Here is a 17,849-nt window from a genome sequence, read left to right on the forward strand (position 1 = left end):
GCGTGTGGTGTTTAATGTGCTCCTAATTGCCAAAGTGATCTGAGCGGGCTCCATGCTTGCTGTGTTATGGCATCTGCACAGAAAAAAGGTGCGGAACAATTGTCTGCTGTTGCCCTGATGGAGGGAGGGGCGACTGACAACATAGCTTACACGGTTGGCTTACAGGGAATTAAAATCAACAAAGGGGGTGGCTTTGCGAGAAACTGAATGGCCGCCTCAAGGATAGAACTCAAAACTGGGTTTAGCAGGCCATCGATTTCACAGAGGGAGGGAGGAGAAAATGAATACAAAACAAATCTGGTCTATTTCTTGTTTTGAGCCACTTAATCTATCTTTATACATCATGCTGGCAGTAGACTATGCAGTACGACCACTAGCCATCGTCACCTCCTGGGTGCTCGGCAGAAGACGGTGCAGTATGACTACTGGCCATCGTCTTCTGCTGGCTGCAAATTAAAAGACAGTGCACTGCCGGTAGGACTCAATCGCCATGAGACGAAACAAGGGAAATGACCTGGCTGAGTCACTCCCATATTTGTCCAGGCCCCCGGTTAAAAGAGCACCCAGGACTACGTCGACGATGGCTACCAGTCATACTGCACTGTCTGCTGCCAAAAGGCAATAAACTGCTGCTGTGTAGCAATGCAGTACCATGTCCGCCAGCACCCAGGAGACATACGGTGATGGTTAGCTTAGCAGGCTCCATGCTTGCCATGGTATGGCGTCTGCACAGGTAACTCAAGAAAAAAGGTGCAAAACGATTGTCTGCCCTTGCTTTTACGGAGGGAGGGAGGGAACGGGGGCCTGACAATATGTACCCAGAACCACCGGCGACAATGTTTTAGCCCCATCAGGCACTGGGATTTCTACCCAGAATTCAAATGGGCTGTGGAGACTGCAGGAACTGTGGGATAGCTACCCACAGTGCAAAACTCCGGAAGTCGACTGTTGCCTCGGTACTGTGGACACAGTCCGCCGACTACATGCACTTAGAGCATTTGTGTGGGGACACACACACTCGACTGTATAAAAACACTTTCTACAAAACCGACTTCTATAAATTCGACCTAATTTCGTAGTGTAGACATACCCTGAGTGAAGGTTCAGGTAAGTTCTTATTTTATAAAGCAAGTTGAAAATCCAGCTCTTTGAATAAGGAGATATATGAAACAACCTCCTGGCAGAAAACTCACTATGTGCAGCATCCTTAAATCCTCATTCTGGCTCACCCAGTACATAGTAAAAACTCTTATAGAAATCAATCCGTGTTTTGCCTGAGTAAAATCAGATGTGTGAGTGTGGGTGAGAGAGAGAGAGAGACATTTGTTTTCCAGTGGATGCCTTTAGTCATTCACTTTGAAGAAGAATAGATGTCCTACATATCTATGGTCAAAGAGGAGCACTACAGCTACTTGTTTAGTTGCCTTTAATAGTAGCTGTAAACTGTGCAGGTAGGTGGCACTGTGTTACTTTTGGTCCCTTAAACTCTCTTCACTTTGCCTGCTTCTTAGATGGTGGGAGCAGCTGAGCACAAACGGTAATCAGCACATACCAAGTTTTTTGTGGAAGTTGGTATGTTTCTCACTCCCAGTTGGGTGTGGAGGTGCCTCAGAGATTAATTGTCTTCTGAAACCGAACCAGACAGTTCCATAACCCTTTCGCATATTCAGTAGATATGAAGAGGGATTTCCCAGACAGGTGAAAAACTTTAAATCAGCCACTTTCAAACTGACCTATGGGTTACTAAACAAAAAGTTGCCAGCTTAATTTGTCTCTGTAGTTATGCCCTCAGATATACAGCAGCTGGATTAAGAACAGTAGATTGGTAGCTGAGAATCTTCTCAGGGCAAACAGGAGAGGCAACAAAGTCATCAAACAGTAATTTTCCCAAACCCTATCATTTGGCAGTTCCCACACCCAAGAAATACCTTTACATCTGAGCTGAAAATTTTCTAAGGGTGGTTTCTTTCTTTTCCAATTAATTTTTTAGCAAAGAAAACAAAGTCATATTGCATAGTTAGAAAGCATTAGCCAGCTTATATAACGTGATAGTAGTTAAAGATAAAAGCAACACACACACATACAAACAGAATAAATATTAAACCAAGTACTAAGTGGCACAAATATGTAGAAAAAAATCCAAGAACAGATTGCCATGGATTTGGGCTTACTTCCTCAGGTACTGCATTGAAGTGTAGTTGAAAAAATTTCCTCTCAATGTGGTTTGAAAAACCTGGGAAGTTGATCATCTAAACTGAGGGGTTAAGACAGAACAAATATTTAACTGTAACTATGAAGTAGTTACATTGTAGGTTTAGATTTGCCATGTGGTTGAAGCATCAAAGACTAGTAAATAGCCAGGTACCACACTCATCATTTAAAAAGTAGGACAACTAGGCGCATGCCTCATGGCCTAATCCTCCTGTCAATGAAGTCAATAGGAGTTTTTTCAGTAGGAGTTTATTGACTTCATTGGAAACAGGATTGGTCCCCAGATTTGTCAAAATGAAATTACAAGGCTTTGCCTCTTGTTTTCCTTTTGGGAAATAACTGAAGCCACAAGGAAACTATCTCCAGAATTCCCACTGTGGACAGATGTCTGCAAATAGTCTCTGATGTTTTCTGAATGAGGAATCAGTGGCAACTGGATGGCTATTCAACGAATTGATAGTGCTCCTTTGAAAGCAGAGTGTGGTGAGCAATATTGCAACAATCAAGCCGTTTCCATTCTTCCTTTACTACTGGGCACTTCAGTTCAATGCTGCAGTATCACTTATACAAGACACATTTAGGTTTCACCATTCTGCTTTGCCCGAAAACTGCCACTTTGCATGAGTTCCTCAAATGACTGTTTTCAGAGTAGCAGCCGTGTTAATCTGTATTCGCAAAAAGAAAAGGAGTACTTGTGGCACCTTAGAGACTAACAAATTTATTTGAGCATAAGCTTTCGTGAGCTGATGAAGTGAGCTGTAGCTCACGAAAGCTTATGCTCAAATAAATTTGTTAGTCTCTAAGGTGCCACAAGTACTCCTTTTCTTTTTTCAAATGACTGTCTGTTTCTTCCCAATTCTGAAAATTGCCTAAAGATTAGAATGAAAGAGGTAAAGAGAAAGGCAAGTGAGAGTCCTTTTGTAATATTTTTAAACATCAGACAGACAAAGTAGGACACTGAACATGGGGAATGCACTCACATGTCCCAGACATGTCAGGAGCTCTTTAATATTAGCAGCGTTATCACTAAATACACAGATTTTCAAGTTTGATCTTGATTTATGCATTTTTACCTGAAGCTTGCCCCCTTTTGGAATTGCCCATCTCTTGAATGCATAAATAATACATTATTGCATGTACACAAAAGGATAGGAATCTGTTCACTGTCATAAACTAGAGCTGGAATGTACTTTTTCCAAGTATAGTTCATGAGAGGGATCACATAAAGAAAATGTCTGTATAGTAATGGATCCAAGCCTCAAAAGTCTTATCTGTTTCTAAACTTCCAACAACCCAAAATTTGGTCTGTACTCATCCAAAGTTTTTGTCTGGGTCCATCTCTAGAACTTATTTATAAGTTACACTTATAAGAAATTATTTCAATGGACCATCACTAAAGTTTTTAAAAGATGTATAATTCAATAAATCATGAAATTCCAATTTTAATTGCAGAAAATCAACTTGGCACTTGAAACACTGCTTCATAGGATGGCAGAACCCTGTGTGGCACAACCAGTGGAGAAATTTTCATCAATGATCCTTCATCAACTATTGTAGATGGAAAGAGGTATGGATGGGTTCTATTGAATTGGAGACCTGAGCAGTTAAAGGCCCGTGTAAACAAGCTAACTAAAAATGTGCTATTAACAAAAGCATGAAACACTGTTGTTAAACACTGAAAATCTATACTTCATATACCTAAACTAGAAATGGTTCAGCTGGCTTGCCAACAAATGCTTTGACACCCCACACCAATGCAGAAAGATAAAGATGGTGGTACTCTATGAAAAAGGAATGGAATTAAGTCAAACCAGGTGGCTACAGAAATGTATATATTAAATTATTTAAGGTGCTATTGAAGCATAAATGTTTGTTATCTAAGTATACTTACCTGCTTTGCCAGCTATTTCAGAAGTGCTAAGTAATGACTAAGAAATATTATTATGACTTCTTATTGAGATAAGAGTGAATAGATGGAACACCCACCCATAATTTAATAATTGACCTATGATTATACCAGTATATTCCCAAATGTTCAATACAATTTTGGTTTAAAAACCCTAACTGTCATACTACTGCATGTTAACGCTATTTGTCTGTGCTGAGCTCACACGAGCTTGTTTCACAACTCCCTTATTCTGAATTTCAGTTGCAAGGGTGTGAAAGCCCAAGGAGTATCTTGTTTTTCTGCTTGTCTGCTCTTTGGTTGTAATCCTGAACATATAGTCCCTGATATTAAAGAAAGTACATATCACACTAAGACCAAAGAACATGGAAGAATCTGAAGAGAGAAACATGTAGGGATAGCAAAATACTTATACAGTTCTGGGGAAGAGACCGTGATTTTAAAACTTTGGAGGTGGGTTAATATTGTTGCTAGGGAAGGATCTGCCCTTTCACTGGCTCGAGGGAAAGAAGAGTTGATGGGTAGAGAGCAGAGGCCTAGAAAAGTTTTGAAGGTTTTTTCTGACTTTTATTTCTGGGAAAGAAAGGGCATTGACAACAGCAGCTGCCTGTAGCAAAAACTTCCTCTTTTTTTATACTTGACTTCTAATATGGATTCTAGGCATGATTCAGCAAATGGGAAGGGAAGCGAGATTTTCCTCAGCATGGACTGGCATAGCATTAGAAAAACAATACAGAGTGAGACATTGAATAAAGTAAGGGGCTTCCTTTAATGTGATCCATATAACATATGGATCTAATCAAACATGTATGATACTTAATTTTCAAGGATTTTATGAGGCAATGAGTCATTCACCGAGATTCAGAATCTGTGCAACAAGGACATCTAGGCTCACTTGGAAAAGGTTGTGCACTCACTCACATTTGCCTGCTGGGCTCAGAATGAAAATCAAACCTGAAATCTGCAGATACGTATAATTTGTAGATGGGTCTTATACTCACATCACAAAACCAGGGCTGGCTCCGGCGTTTTTGCCGCCCCAAGCGGCAAAAAAACAAAACAAACAAAACCTTGCCGTCGAACACAGAGTGATGGTGCAGCCGCCAAATTGAGAGAAAATAACTTTGTGAGCCCAGAACAAAAATAAATTGCATGTAGTGCTTAAATGTTTTCTTATTGCAGACATCTTCCTTGACTTTAATTCACCTCTCCTTAAACTGCTGACACTACACAGCTTTAACGAGTCAGAGAGAGATACTTTCCTTAGCATCACAATGCCAAGAAGGCTCTGGGGAATGTGATACATACATTCACCATCTTCTGAGAGCGGTCTATCTTTTTAAGTTTAGACCAATGTTTTCAAACTTGAGTACTGAACATTAGGCAACTAAATCTATAGTTCATCACCTAACTCAGAGGCCTAATTTTTCAATGGTGTTGAGCTTGAAGTCAGAGAGAGCTGCAGAAGTTCTGCCCTTCCGTAAACCAGGTTATGAGTGTTCCTCAATAAGGATTAAAGAGCCTAACTTTAGGCACTCATGTTTGAAATTTTTCAAATAAATGCACTTTTTTGCAATATATAAATGCACTTTTTTGCAACCAGAATAATTGGCCTGTTAGCAACTCCCCTGCCAATGATTTTGAAGGATATTAATTGCCAAACAGACTCTGTGTGAAATAGATCTTGTTACATATCGCCTCATGTATTGGCAAGTCAAATAAAATAAATAAAGGCAGAGATCTAAATGAGATTAAAAGAAATGAAGCATTGGCAGATATCCATTATTTTACACTCTAGCTGATAAAACTCATATTACGTGCCATTCTATTGATGGAAATGCTCACAGAGTGGTGGATACTATCTACTGTACCAAAGATACACACAACCCACAAATTAGAAATAATAAAAAAAGTACTACAAGTACACCAGCATCCATTGTGGTGACCATACTGCATTCTTTGCAAGTGCAAAGGCATGCTGGATATGTATAAATAGAGAAACAGACCTCTGCCTTCTGAAAAAATGGAGACAGGAGACATAGTTTGAGCCAGAAGTTACTCCTTCCATCCATGTTTGCGGTTCATGGGACTCTGGCTGATCTGGGGGTGGCACTTCCTTTTCTGTGAGTGTGGTAGTTGTCATATTTTGGCATATGATTAAAACAGTTTAGTGTTGAAATGTAACTGGAATGTGGATACTTTCAAGCAATTTAAGGTGAGTAACTACAGTAATGGATTAATCTTTTGGATTACAATCACCTTTTCTTAGACAGCCACTGCTGATAAGAATATTTTGGAAATTCAATGCAAGAGAGGCCTGCATTGCCAGTCAGACTTGAAATAATGCTGCAGTTTCTGGATAACAGTGCAATGTGTTTACAATTTTAATTTTCTTTTGTATAGGACGGAATCACCAAACTCCTGTGTCCAGTTCTCCTCACCAGAGAAGTCAGTTAATATTGTCCCCTCTGCCAGAAAAAAAACCACCTAGAGAGGATTATTTAGAAGGAGAAGAAGAGGTCTCATGCTTTGTAATAAATTGGTGTTGCTTGTTTCTGCAGAGTTTTCTGAAGGGTGCACAGAATGCTAAACGGAAGTGGAAGGATAGATTTCTATAATATAAAGTGTTCTGCTGCTGTGCATGAGAATGTGAGAGGGTTCCCATTTCTGCACTAAAGTTTTAATAATGTTTCATTTTCTCTTAAGATTATCTGAGATAGAGGAGACTCATCCCCTGTGAGCCCTGTGTTAATTATGCTGTTTATGATAATAAATTTCTAGATTATTTTGGATGATTTGAGTTCTGAGTCTTTTCTCATATATATCTGAGTGCATCTGCATGTTTTAACATATGAAAATTGCTCTGGTGTATTCTTGTTAAATTGCGTGGTAATAACTATAACAATATCCCACGTAAATTATGAGTGTACAGACTTACTTGTCCTTGCTTCAGCTAATTATCTTTCACTCAGGTTCACTTTCTTCATGCTGTCACTTGAGATGTCCATTTTGTGCCCTCTAACTCTACAGCTACAGACAATAGCAGTAGCTACAATACATTTCCCAATAATATAGTGAGTTATAGTTTGGTGGGTAAAAGTCAACAAGAGTTTAATGAACTGAAGCCAAAGAAATTTTACTCCCTAGAAAGGTTTCAGAGTAGCAGCTGTGTTAGTCTGTATTCGCAAAAAGAAAAGGAGTACTTGTGGCACCTTAGAGACTAACAAATTTATTTGAGCATAAACTTTCGTGAACTACAGCTCACTTCATCAGATGAAATGAGCTGTAGCTCATGAAAGCTTATGCTCAAATAAATTTGTTAGTCTCTAAGGTGCCACAAGTCCTCCTTTTCTTTTTACTCTTTAGAAAAGGACAGATGATTTCACAACATGAAATCCTCAGTAACTGTATGGAAAGGATTTACTCTATAATGAATAAAGGCCTAGGGTTTCAAACTCAGCTGCCTAAACTCAGACACCCTAGTCCTGATCCCAAGATTTGATGGGCTTTGGATCCACATTTAGGTCCTGATCCTTCAATCAGCTCTATGCAGGAGGGATCCTGCACCATTGCAGAGGTTCCCTGCAGGATCAGGGCCTGGGACACCAAAATAAAAATGTTTTGATTTTTGTCAGAGGTGCTGAACACTGGCAGTTTCTAATGATTTTAGCTTAGCAGATTCAAAAAATCAGCTCAGTTTTATCAGGTGCCTAAAAACGGATTTAGGTGCCCAGCTATAGGCACCCATGCCTGGAAATGTTTGTCTGGGTCCTTCCTTATTATCAGAACCCTTTTTTATTTCATTTTAACATTTGTAAATTAAATTTTTTTTCCTTCTTTCACTTTCTCCTCAAAATAAGACAAATGTAAAAATGAAAATCCATAATTCTGTTCTTAAAGATACTACTGGTTTTAAGTAACTGTAGCATCTAATTCGCTCACTTCAGTACTTAGTTACTAATATCCTTGTATATACAATGATCTTTTTCCTGAAGCTTGTTTGTCTTGTCTGTACGCAGTGCGTATTACAAAGAAAATGGACACATTATCTGATTGCAATACTAAACTGACAGTGCCACTGCTGGCTTTGCATCTCTTTCATTATCACTGATTGGCTTGTCACTGGAGATAAAAATAGGTCATTCTTAGTAATTGCTGAACCTTAATTCTAAGTTGTAGAATCTTTTTCCTAGGACAAATCGTTGGAGGGATTTGAAGAAAAGATCTATAAGTTCACTGAGACAACCCCCCCTCCCCGCAAGTGGGGATACTGAATTGATGCTACACTTTGATCTTAGCAAAGAGAGAACATTTGAAGTGTCCTAGTGGGCCTTTAGAAGATGTCTCACATGGAGTTATTATAATTTGAACACCCTGAAGAGGAGTGTACTACAGACAAAGGATTGTTAATTATTGCTTTACTTACCAAAACCACTCAAAATGTACAGATATATGCAAGAGAGTCAAACTCAAGCAGCTAGTATTTAGACACAAGTAAAGGAGCAGGGCCCATCTAAACTTGACTGGTAACCTGAGCTCCACTTGCCATCACTGTCTGAGCCTGCAAGAGACCAGACACTGGCACCAGGGAAGTATTTTCTTCATTTTTAATAAGTAAATGTTTGAAAAAATATATTGGTAAGCGTTCTCAGTTAGTGCATTTGCTGTCTCATTATAATCAGATTATTTTATGCTGTGCAGTGTTTGGCATAATCCAGAAAGAGAGTGATAAATAAGAAGAGCACCACTCATGAATTTTCAAATACTACTAAGATGTCCTTTTTCTGTACAAAGGCAATGAATTTCACTCCTGGTGTTGTGAACCAGGGGAAAGCCCTGCTTAGAGCAGGCTGAGTTATTTCACAAGAGGATCTTTGCACCACCTTTGTGCCATAGAAAGGAACTCCAGGCCATCCCCAAATAAGCCAGTATGATTTGTTTTGGGTATGGATTTGAGGAACAAGGAGGCTTTCATTGAATTTGTAACTAACCTGATCCAGTAATCCAGAAACCCCATGACGAAGGTGTTCATGGTGGTGGAGTCCTTCTGCCTGCCTGCAGGTTGGAGGAGTAAATTTTCCCATCAATCCCCTTGGAGATTCCACCACAATGAATAACTCAGGCTACGTATCCAGAAGGTGAATTTCACCCTCAGTGATTTGTAATTGATTTTTGGCAGCTCAGTAAACTGCAGCCTCACTGAATCAATGGCCCTCCCCAGCAAAATTGGGGTATCAATTGAGCAGTATCAATTAGGGCTCAGTTCTTCCAGAATTCTGCGCATAGGATTCCCATTGAAAGAAACAAGAGTTGTGCTTGCAGGTTTGTGAACCTTAGCCAACATTCCAAATCCTCATTTAAAATGTCATCATCGAGGGCAGATTGTACTGCAGCTCTTTCCTGAGTACTGCCAATTAGACCCACCCCCACTAAGATGATGCAGAAGCTCAGTTGTGCTATCACAGTGAAATGCACTATGGGTTTTTTTAAAAATGCCTTGATTTAACTAAAATTGTTCAGTTTTATTTATCCTCACAAAACCCCTGTGGATGAGAAAAGTGCATTTATCACCATTTTATGGGGGGGAAACTGAGGCATGGACTCACTAAAGGTTTGGCTACACAAGTATTAAGTTTGCAGCAAGCTGGAGTATGAATCTACCCCATAGAAGCCTGCTGAACTCTGTCCATCTGCACCCTACTGACGCACATTAACAGTTACTTAATGCACTTTGATCTAGCCCTGCGTCAAAGAGGACTAGATCAAAGCACTTCCCTTGATGTCTTGAGCAATTTCCTCCAAACTTTTTGGCGGCCTTAGAACATTTTCTCTTTTCCCACCTATATGTGAATTAAAAAAGCAAACCCAGCTTCATAGTGTCTCCAATGTCAATGTAGAGTTTTCATTTTTGTCATTCTGTATTGCTCTTTAGAAGAGATGTATTTTTAGTAACATATGAAGCATAAAAGCAGCTACTGCATCTTTCTGTATCACAATTTAACCCAACTGTTTTTCTGTTTCATTAGCTTCAATTCTGCTGAAAAGAAATATAAACTATTACACAGGCTAGTTTTTTCAAATAAAATTTCAGGCAGCACCGTATATGCTTGTCATGTGTATTTAACAGCTCACGGTAGGTTCCTATCACCTCACATGATCAGGCTCTAAGGCAAATTATCAGGATCAGGGCCTATGACTGAAGGAGGCCCTGATGAGCAATGATTTAGTAGTCAGGCAGTCGGCACAATTGCTGCTAGCTGATCACTTGTTGCTGGCACAGGACACATTGAGGATATGTATCCTGGGCTCATGATGACCATATCACATCATGTTATAGGGGGACTGGCAGCAGCAGTGAGTTGGCCAACTCCAACTCAGCAAATGCTGCCAGCTCTCCAGTGGAAGCTAAAGTTTAAGGAGAGGTCCATTGTTTCCAGAGAGCGGGGCCTATAATTTTGACGAGAGGGCAGCCAAGTGTTCATTTCCATAATCCTTAGCCTTTCTGCTGCAGAACCCGTTAAGAGTTCCAGTTCGTGGTGTTTGTGCTGGTGATTTCCACTAGGACATGAACTAATAACTGAGTCATTTCACATGCAATCAATGTGCCAATATTATTATTTTTTATCATTTTTATTCTTTTACAGCCCCCGCCCCCCAATTGTGCCAGATATCTCATCAGACATGTAAATTACACAATTGCCCTGCCCTGAAGAACTTCATATATGACCAAATGAAGTGACAACAAGACAGTGTTTTGGAGATGGAGAAGGAATTTCAGCCTGGGCTGGATTTGAACTGGCTGTCTAGACAAGGCAGGTTCTTTTCCATTTTCCATTTGCTGTGACATTCTCAAACCCCTTTTTATAATTGTTTATTGATTTATGTGCTTCCTGCTATAGCTAGCAATGCAAATAAACCATTAGTAGTGGAAACATTTTTGTTCTAAAGATACATTTATAGTATAAAATCAAGGCCTAATTTTCGGTACTGACTATTGATTTTGGGTGACTTTGTTTTTCAGTTGCCCAACTTTAAAAGGACCTGATTTTTTTCAGGAAGTGCTGAACATCCATCATGAAAATGAAGTGGTTTAGGCAGCTGTGTGTAACTTAAAGCAACGTCAAGGCTGCTCTAAGTTGCTGTGGGACCATGATAATGACCAGCCGGCCCCAGAACTGGGAGGCAGTAAATAAAGCAGCCTCTTTTCTTCTTTGGTCCTACAATGAGCTCATTTCAGATAGACCAGATGGTCTGGGCCATTGTCTTCCATTGGAGATTATGCTTTTTTGTTTGTTTTTGTTTTACAATAACTATGTGCAATACAAGTGCAATATACTTATTTCTGCAAGTTTAGTAGCATACTTTGCACACGTTCCTCCTCCCATTGGCTTCCACACTTTCTCACTGACTTCCACAAGAAAAGAGTAGAACCTTCTAAAACTAGAACATTTGATCATGGGATCATTTACAATAGCAACGTCCTTTTGCTTTTAGTTTATTGAAACTATGTAAAAAGCTAAAGCATAGGATATGCAATTAGCCACCGGTTTCTACAGCAAACTGATTAATAGTATGCATAACTAATTAATAACTTTTAATTAATTAAATCATTTTAATTATTAGGCATGATTTTTCATAAGCTTTGCAGAAGATTTTGTCATCCTTTGCTCTTATTATTTTTGATGTTACCTCATCATATCTTTGTTTAAAGAAAAGAAATGACAACTTGTCTCACTGGGAGCAAAGTTTCTTCAGCGATGGATCAGGAATAATTAGGCCAAATGGTACTGTAAATGCCAGTAGACTGAAATCTCAATTATAGGGAGCTATGTTGTCATTTCTTTGACCATCTTCCCATCAATCCATCCATCAACAAATTAAAGTTGGCTAAAGAGGCACTTATCTTGCGTGCTTTTTACCCTGATCACTGTCAATCTAGATAAATAAACATTTACCCTAGGCAGAGTTTGCATATTTAACCATCTTTCAGGAGACAATAACCTAACCACCAATAAATTCAGTAGGGAGTTGCATGTGCATTTGTGATGTTTATAGATTTGAAGCACCCACATGCTACATCTTAATTAAACAAATCTCATTCCTTCTCCTTAATTCCATTTGTCTTGAAACACAGGATAACTAGCATAAAAATGCATTAACTCTCACTACCTGAAAAAAACTGGAGATAAAAAATGGATTTTATTTGCTTAGTCTGAAAATGTAAGATGCACATTAATAATACATCAAATGTATGAATGATATATCAAAATAAAAAAGAATCTCTCATCATTTGTTTTTGAGAAATACAGAAATCCTACTGCAGCTAGCTTTCAGAATTTAAACCACTGATACCACAAGTTACTTCAGAACTTGATGATGATCATACACATTGATACAAATTGCAGTATACTTGATATCTAATAAATACATATGTGCAGATGAATACACTTTTACACATATTACATTTTTCCTTTTATTTTTTATTTAATTCATACACAGAATAGTTTACAATTTGCCAGCTGCTTATTGTAGACACACAGGATAGGAACCTTCTTATTCATTATTATTTTAAGAGTGCTGGCTGTGTGCACATTGCTTTACAAACCACACACTGAGAAAGGATGAATCCTGTCTCTATTAATGTCAATAGCAAAACTGCCACCAACTTCAGTAGGGGACCAGTATTTCACCCCAGGTCTCTGCTGCAAGATGCTTGCAAACTAACTCAAACAAATTCTATACAACGCACAAAGATTCAGAGTGGCCAGGGAAGCATTAGAGAAATAATAAATGGATATTTTCTGCTGAACAGTAGGGCAGACTGCTCTTTTTCTAATCTATCTAATATAAAAGATGTTTGTAATGAGACACTCATTAACTGACTGACATTTAATTTCCATGTCCTGATTGAGCTGGATTCTTGACAATTGTACACTCATTCATTATAGGTTAAATCCCACATTTCAAATTTGCCCTATCCATCAGAGTACGCCAAAAAGTTATCACTTATTTTTTATCGGTTTTCTACCATTCAAATATCCTTTCATGTATATAAGGGTTAAAAAAAAAAAGATTTCTTCCAAGAGGCAGCAATGATTGTTCCAGTTTAGCTAAAGGAAAGTCATCTGAGGTCACCAGTTCAAGTTAGCTGATTTTTAGCAAAGAAAGCTTCCCTACATGATTCTGAGTAGGTGATCTGAAAAAAAAAATATTAATTTCGATGCTACATCCACCGGCTAAGTCTACATCTTCACCAGAAAAAATGTATGTTCTTAACACAGGCTAACTAACATGAAGCAAAATCTAGTGAAGACCAAGGCAATCTGTAGTTTTCACACAAGTTAACCCTCAGCTGCTCCATGGTCTTTAACTTGACCTACAATGGAAGCTCAGAGGGCTTACTTTGACCTTATAACTCATGTGAAAACTACAAATCTCCTTGTCTTGACTAGGATTTTACTTCATATCAGTTAAGAACACACCTTTTTCGGTAGTGAGAACAGGGCCTAAGAGTCTATGTTTGCCTCTGCCTAGTTGTGCATTTTATAGTCAGCTGCTCATATTAGTGGCAATGCATCAGTGCAAGGAAGCTGGCTGTATCCCTCAAACAGACACAGGAAACATTGTTTTTGTGACATTGATGCAACCTGTCCTCCCATTTACATGGTTGAAAATGCAAACATGGTGTTTCATCTTTTAAAATCCGAAATGAGGACTATAGTAAAACCACCCCCTTTTTGATCACAGGCTTTTCTCTTCAATTAAAATAATAAAGCTAAGCACAAGAAAGAGGTTAGTATCCAGATATTTATTATCCCAAATGTGGAAATAGCCCTTGGAACAGGAATTCTGATTTTCTAGATTTTTTATATGTCCTTAAGGTAATTCAGATACAGGATTTTACCCAATATTGCAATATTTAAATCAGAGCTTGCTGAGGAGAATGAGTATACCACAATCTCCATCTTGATAGTTAAATCCAACCAAAAGGCAGATTGCTGTCATAATCTCTGTGATTTATTATATATTGCTTTGTACTGGTCATGTGCAGATGGTGGTGGAGTGATACAGTAAAAGTGACTGGAGAAGATACAGGAAAGCTCAATGGGGCATCTTCCAAGTTCATTAGAATAGGTGAGAAACTGATAAATTAGTAGAATAAACTTTTCCCTGACCCCTTCCTCTCCCTGTCCAGTCACCCCTCCTTTTCTCTTACCCTTGGAGAAAAGGCTAGATGTAACTTTAAGATAACAGATATAAATTTCCAATCTGCTGTTTTCTTAATCCCACACAGGAGTCTAAACCTGTCCTCCGTTCATCTGAATAACAGTAGTTCTCTTCCACTTACTGTACAGCTGAAGGTAAACAGATGAGAGTTTTATGTCCCTCATGTTTCAATCAAACCCTACGGTAAAACAACTCCTTCCATGAGGCTGGTTGTAAAATTGATGTAGATGTTCTCCTGTTGAAGTCAATGGTTGAACTGCTGTGCACTCAACAGTCCCAGGAGAGGCTGGGCTTTCTGAGGCACAATCTCACCCAGTGTTCCCCGGAGACAGTGTGTCTGCACCATTCCGGGACAGGATTATGTGCAAATGGCACAGTCTAGACCATGGAATAGAAATACCTACAAACAGAGAGAGAGAGAAAGTCCAATGTATGGGAGTGAAGGCGTTGAGGATGGCGTACATAACTATGTACTAACAATTATATTGTCAATGAAATTACAATAGGAAAAGGAGTAGCCCACGTTGAAATGTCCCCACATCAAGAGCAAAATCCTGCCCTCTGTTGCACAGGTCCACTAAGGTGGGGAAAGGGGGCATGACAACAATGGCTATGAAAAATTTCAACCTCTTGTTCTCAGGCACTATGATAAGAAAATGGCTAATGCGCTCATCAAAGCACAACAGCCCCAGAGGGCCATCTTGGCCCTGTGGTGAGATCCCAGGCCCCTGGCACATGGGCTGCTTTCACACTAGGACAAAGTCAGAGCTGCTCCTTGTCAGAAGAACAGCAAGATGCCCTGTAGAGTATATTTCCCTTCCAGAGCCGTGCTGACCTGCACTGGCAGGTTATTTCAAAAGTCCTCTAATTGGCAGGCCATATTCTGCTCCCCCCCACATTTCAATAAAGACAAGATTTTGCCCAAAATGTAGCTCAGGTCTCACTTTCTCTCACTAAATCTCACTACATTACATATCTTCAGCAGTTGATATTCCTATTTGGCATTCTAAATGTGAACTTGGTGGTGTTATTGTTTGTTATTAATGTGTACATCATTATGAGTCTAGGGGACTGCAAGATGGCTGAGTCGATGGTATAGGAGCAGCTTCCATGTTTCAACGCTTGGTTTTCCTGTCTTAACTTTGCTTTTGCACTAGTTCTTTGCATTTATTTATCCTGACATTGAAGTGCCTGTGCAAATTGCAGCACAGCCAGCCAGAACAGAAATGAGCCGTTTAAATGGTAAATAAACACTGCCTGTGCATGGTGGCGCTTTTATTAATAATATTCCCTTTAAACCGTATTCCCTGCCATATGAAAATGTTACTTTTCAGAATGTCTGAAACTACAAACTGTGAAACATCACACATCATTCTCTCTACATGAGTATTTAAAAAGCACATTAAAAACATTTTTGTAAGGGAAAGGACTAATTATCCATGAATTCCGCATATGCATCCCTCAGTCTAAAAATATATTACAGTAATATTCCCAAACACTAAATTTTACAGTTCTGATCCTACAGTGTTAGGGATATGTACCAGGTATATCAGAGTGAGGGATACATAAAAATGTATGCTTTGTCTTTGCTTTTCAGTAATCGCTACACCAAGGATACGTGTATAGCACATTAGTACTGTCTTGTTTCCAACCATTGTCAGATTTGTACGTCTGTCTTCAGTCTGGGGCAAATCCTGTCTCCACCTGCCCCTGAGATTGCAGGAGGCTGTAAGGGCCAGATTCAAAGCCTGCTGAAGTCAATGAGAGCCTTTTCATTGACTTCAATAGGCTTTGGACAGACATTACTTGCGGAGAACCCCAATAATTCCACTGCATGAAACCAGCTTGCAAAAAGACTGTGCAGGGAGGATTCTTCACCCCATGTAAACTACAGAGCTTGTCTCCATTCTGGCTCATGCTATGGCACCACAGAAGGTGGCACACAGAGGGTGTTCTGCAGGTGAGGCAGGAGATGGCCTGACAGTGGGTAAAGTCTTGGCAAGAGGGTCTACAACAAAGACTGTCTAAAACTCTGTGGGACAGAGGGATGCATAAAGCAGTAGGAGCTCCACTAGTGCTCCTTGGGTAGGTGAGGAGAAATATGTACCCTTGGATCCATGTGTGTACTCAGGTTTTACTGGAAGTTGAAGTTTTAGGACTCAGTGGGCATGTTCCAGACTATTGAAGATTTCTGCAAGCTCATGACATGCAGAAAGGGTTCAAGTAAGAGCAAAAACTGGACGTGGACTAAGGGAAAACACTTTTGTGGTGCTCCCAATAGAGGGCATGGTAATTAGGTGTGCAGGGGAAGGGGGAGATGATTTATGAAATACAATCTCTCTGCATTGTGACAGCCACAAGAACGCAGTGGAAAAGTAACTCCTGGTACACCCCCCCACCCCCCGTTCTTCTCTAAATGTAATTGTTCAGCCAGTTTTCCTTGTTTCAAAATGTTACCGTGTAAATGGATAACAAAAAAACAGATTAGAACCTACACTTTCCCCATGTTTTCACTTCTGAGAAACTCTAAGACCAAGTAGTGAAATGTGATTAGGATGACACAGATTATTCCTAAAAGAATAAATTATATAAATTCATGTGTTACTGGCATATGTATTTATCACAGATATGATTCTGGTTTGCATCATAATCACTGCGCCTTGTGGGCTAAACGATTTGCCTCTGTATGGTGCACAGTGCCTTAACCATATTTGAAATGTTGGGTGCGAAACAGAAAGTTTGACAATCCTCTGCTAACCCAGAGAGCTTTCAGCAAAGATGTGCAGGAGGGACAATTTTGGATGTGGCAGGGGGTATAGCCACCCATTGTGTATTGCATGGTGGTGATTACTCACCATTGGCACCTCATAATGCATATTCCCTAGCTCCAAAACACCATTGGAATGGAGGGGAGTTCTAAGTTATTCAAAGCCTGTAGTATCGGCTTCAGAGCAGCTTTGAAACCAGGTAGTGGAGGCAAGAATTGAGGATTCTATGCCCCAGCTGCATTCATTTCCCAGACTTGTTCTGTTTGTGAATTTGGCCCCTGAGAAATTCCTAGTATGATTTGTTGTTCTTTAGAATACAAAGTAATAGCAAACCGTCTGTCTTGTTTTTTTATATTACATCTAAGGCTGCTTTCCAGCAATTCTACATTTTATAGTCACTTTCCTGTCATTTGTTGCAGAATAAACTGGTTTTTCAATACAGAGGTAAACACCCACCTAACTCACACACACTCAGCGGCTTGTATACATAATGTGCACAACTGAGAGGGCTCAAGATTTGCACATCTAAATGCTTCTAGCGGGGATTTGTGGTTCAGCGGCACACAGGTATTGAGATAGAATTACAAAGCATAGAACGCTATAAATAAATTCAGACAATGCTCTAGAGAGGAGGTGATTAATCTAGAGGAAAGAGTTTCTAAGTCTCAAAATTTTAGTAAAAGTGATGACACTGCACAGTTTCAATGGCTAAATTTTCCCTGAATTATGGGCCAAAA

The 17,849-nt window shown here is 39.4% G+C and overlaps 1 long non-coding RNA gene across 2 annotated transcripts in view; it reads left to right on the forward strand.

The window, feature by feature from the left end:
- The window catches only part of LOC122460658, a 125,052-nt gene extending 118,197 nt beyond the window's left edge, over window positions 1–6,855 (forward strand). For both annotated transcript variants that reach the window (XR_006282107.1, XR_006282108.1), the window contains exons 2-3: window positions 3,664–3,778; window positions 6,521–6,855. This is a non-coding gene — a long non-coding RNA (uncharacterized LOC122460658). The remainder of the gene's footprint in view (window positions 1–3,663; window positions 3,779–6,520) is intronic.
- The last annotated feature ends 10,994 nt before the right edge of the window (window positions 6,856–17,849 follow it).

This window comes from Dermochelys coriacea, chromosome 6, assembly GCF_009764565.3.
Source record: "Dermochelys coriacea isolate rDerCor1 chromosome 6, rDerCor1.pri.v4, whole genome shotgun sequence".
Taxonomy (NCBI): Eukaryota; Metazoa; Chordata; order Testudines; family Dermochelyidae; genus Dermochelys; species Dermochelys coriacea.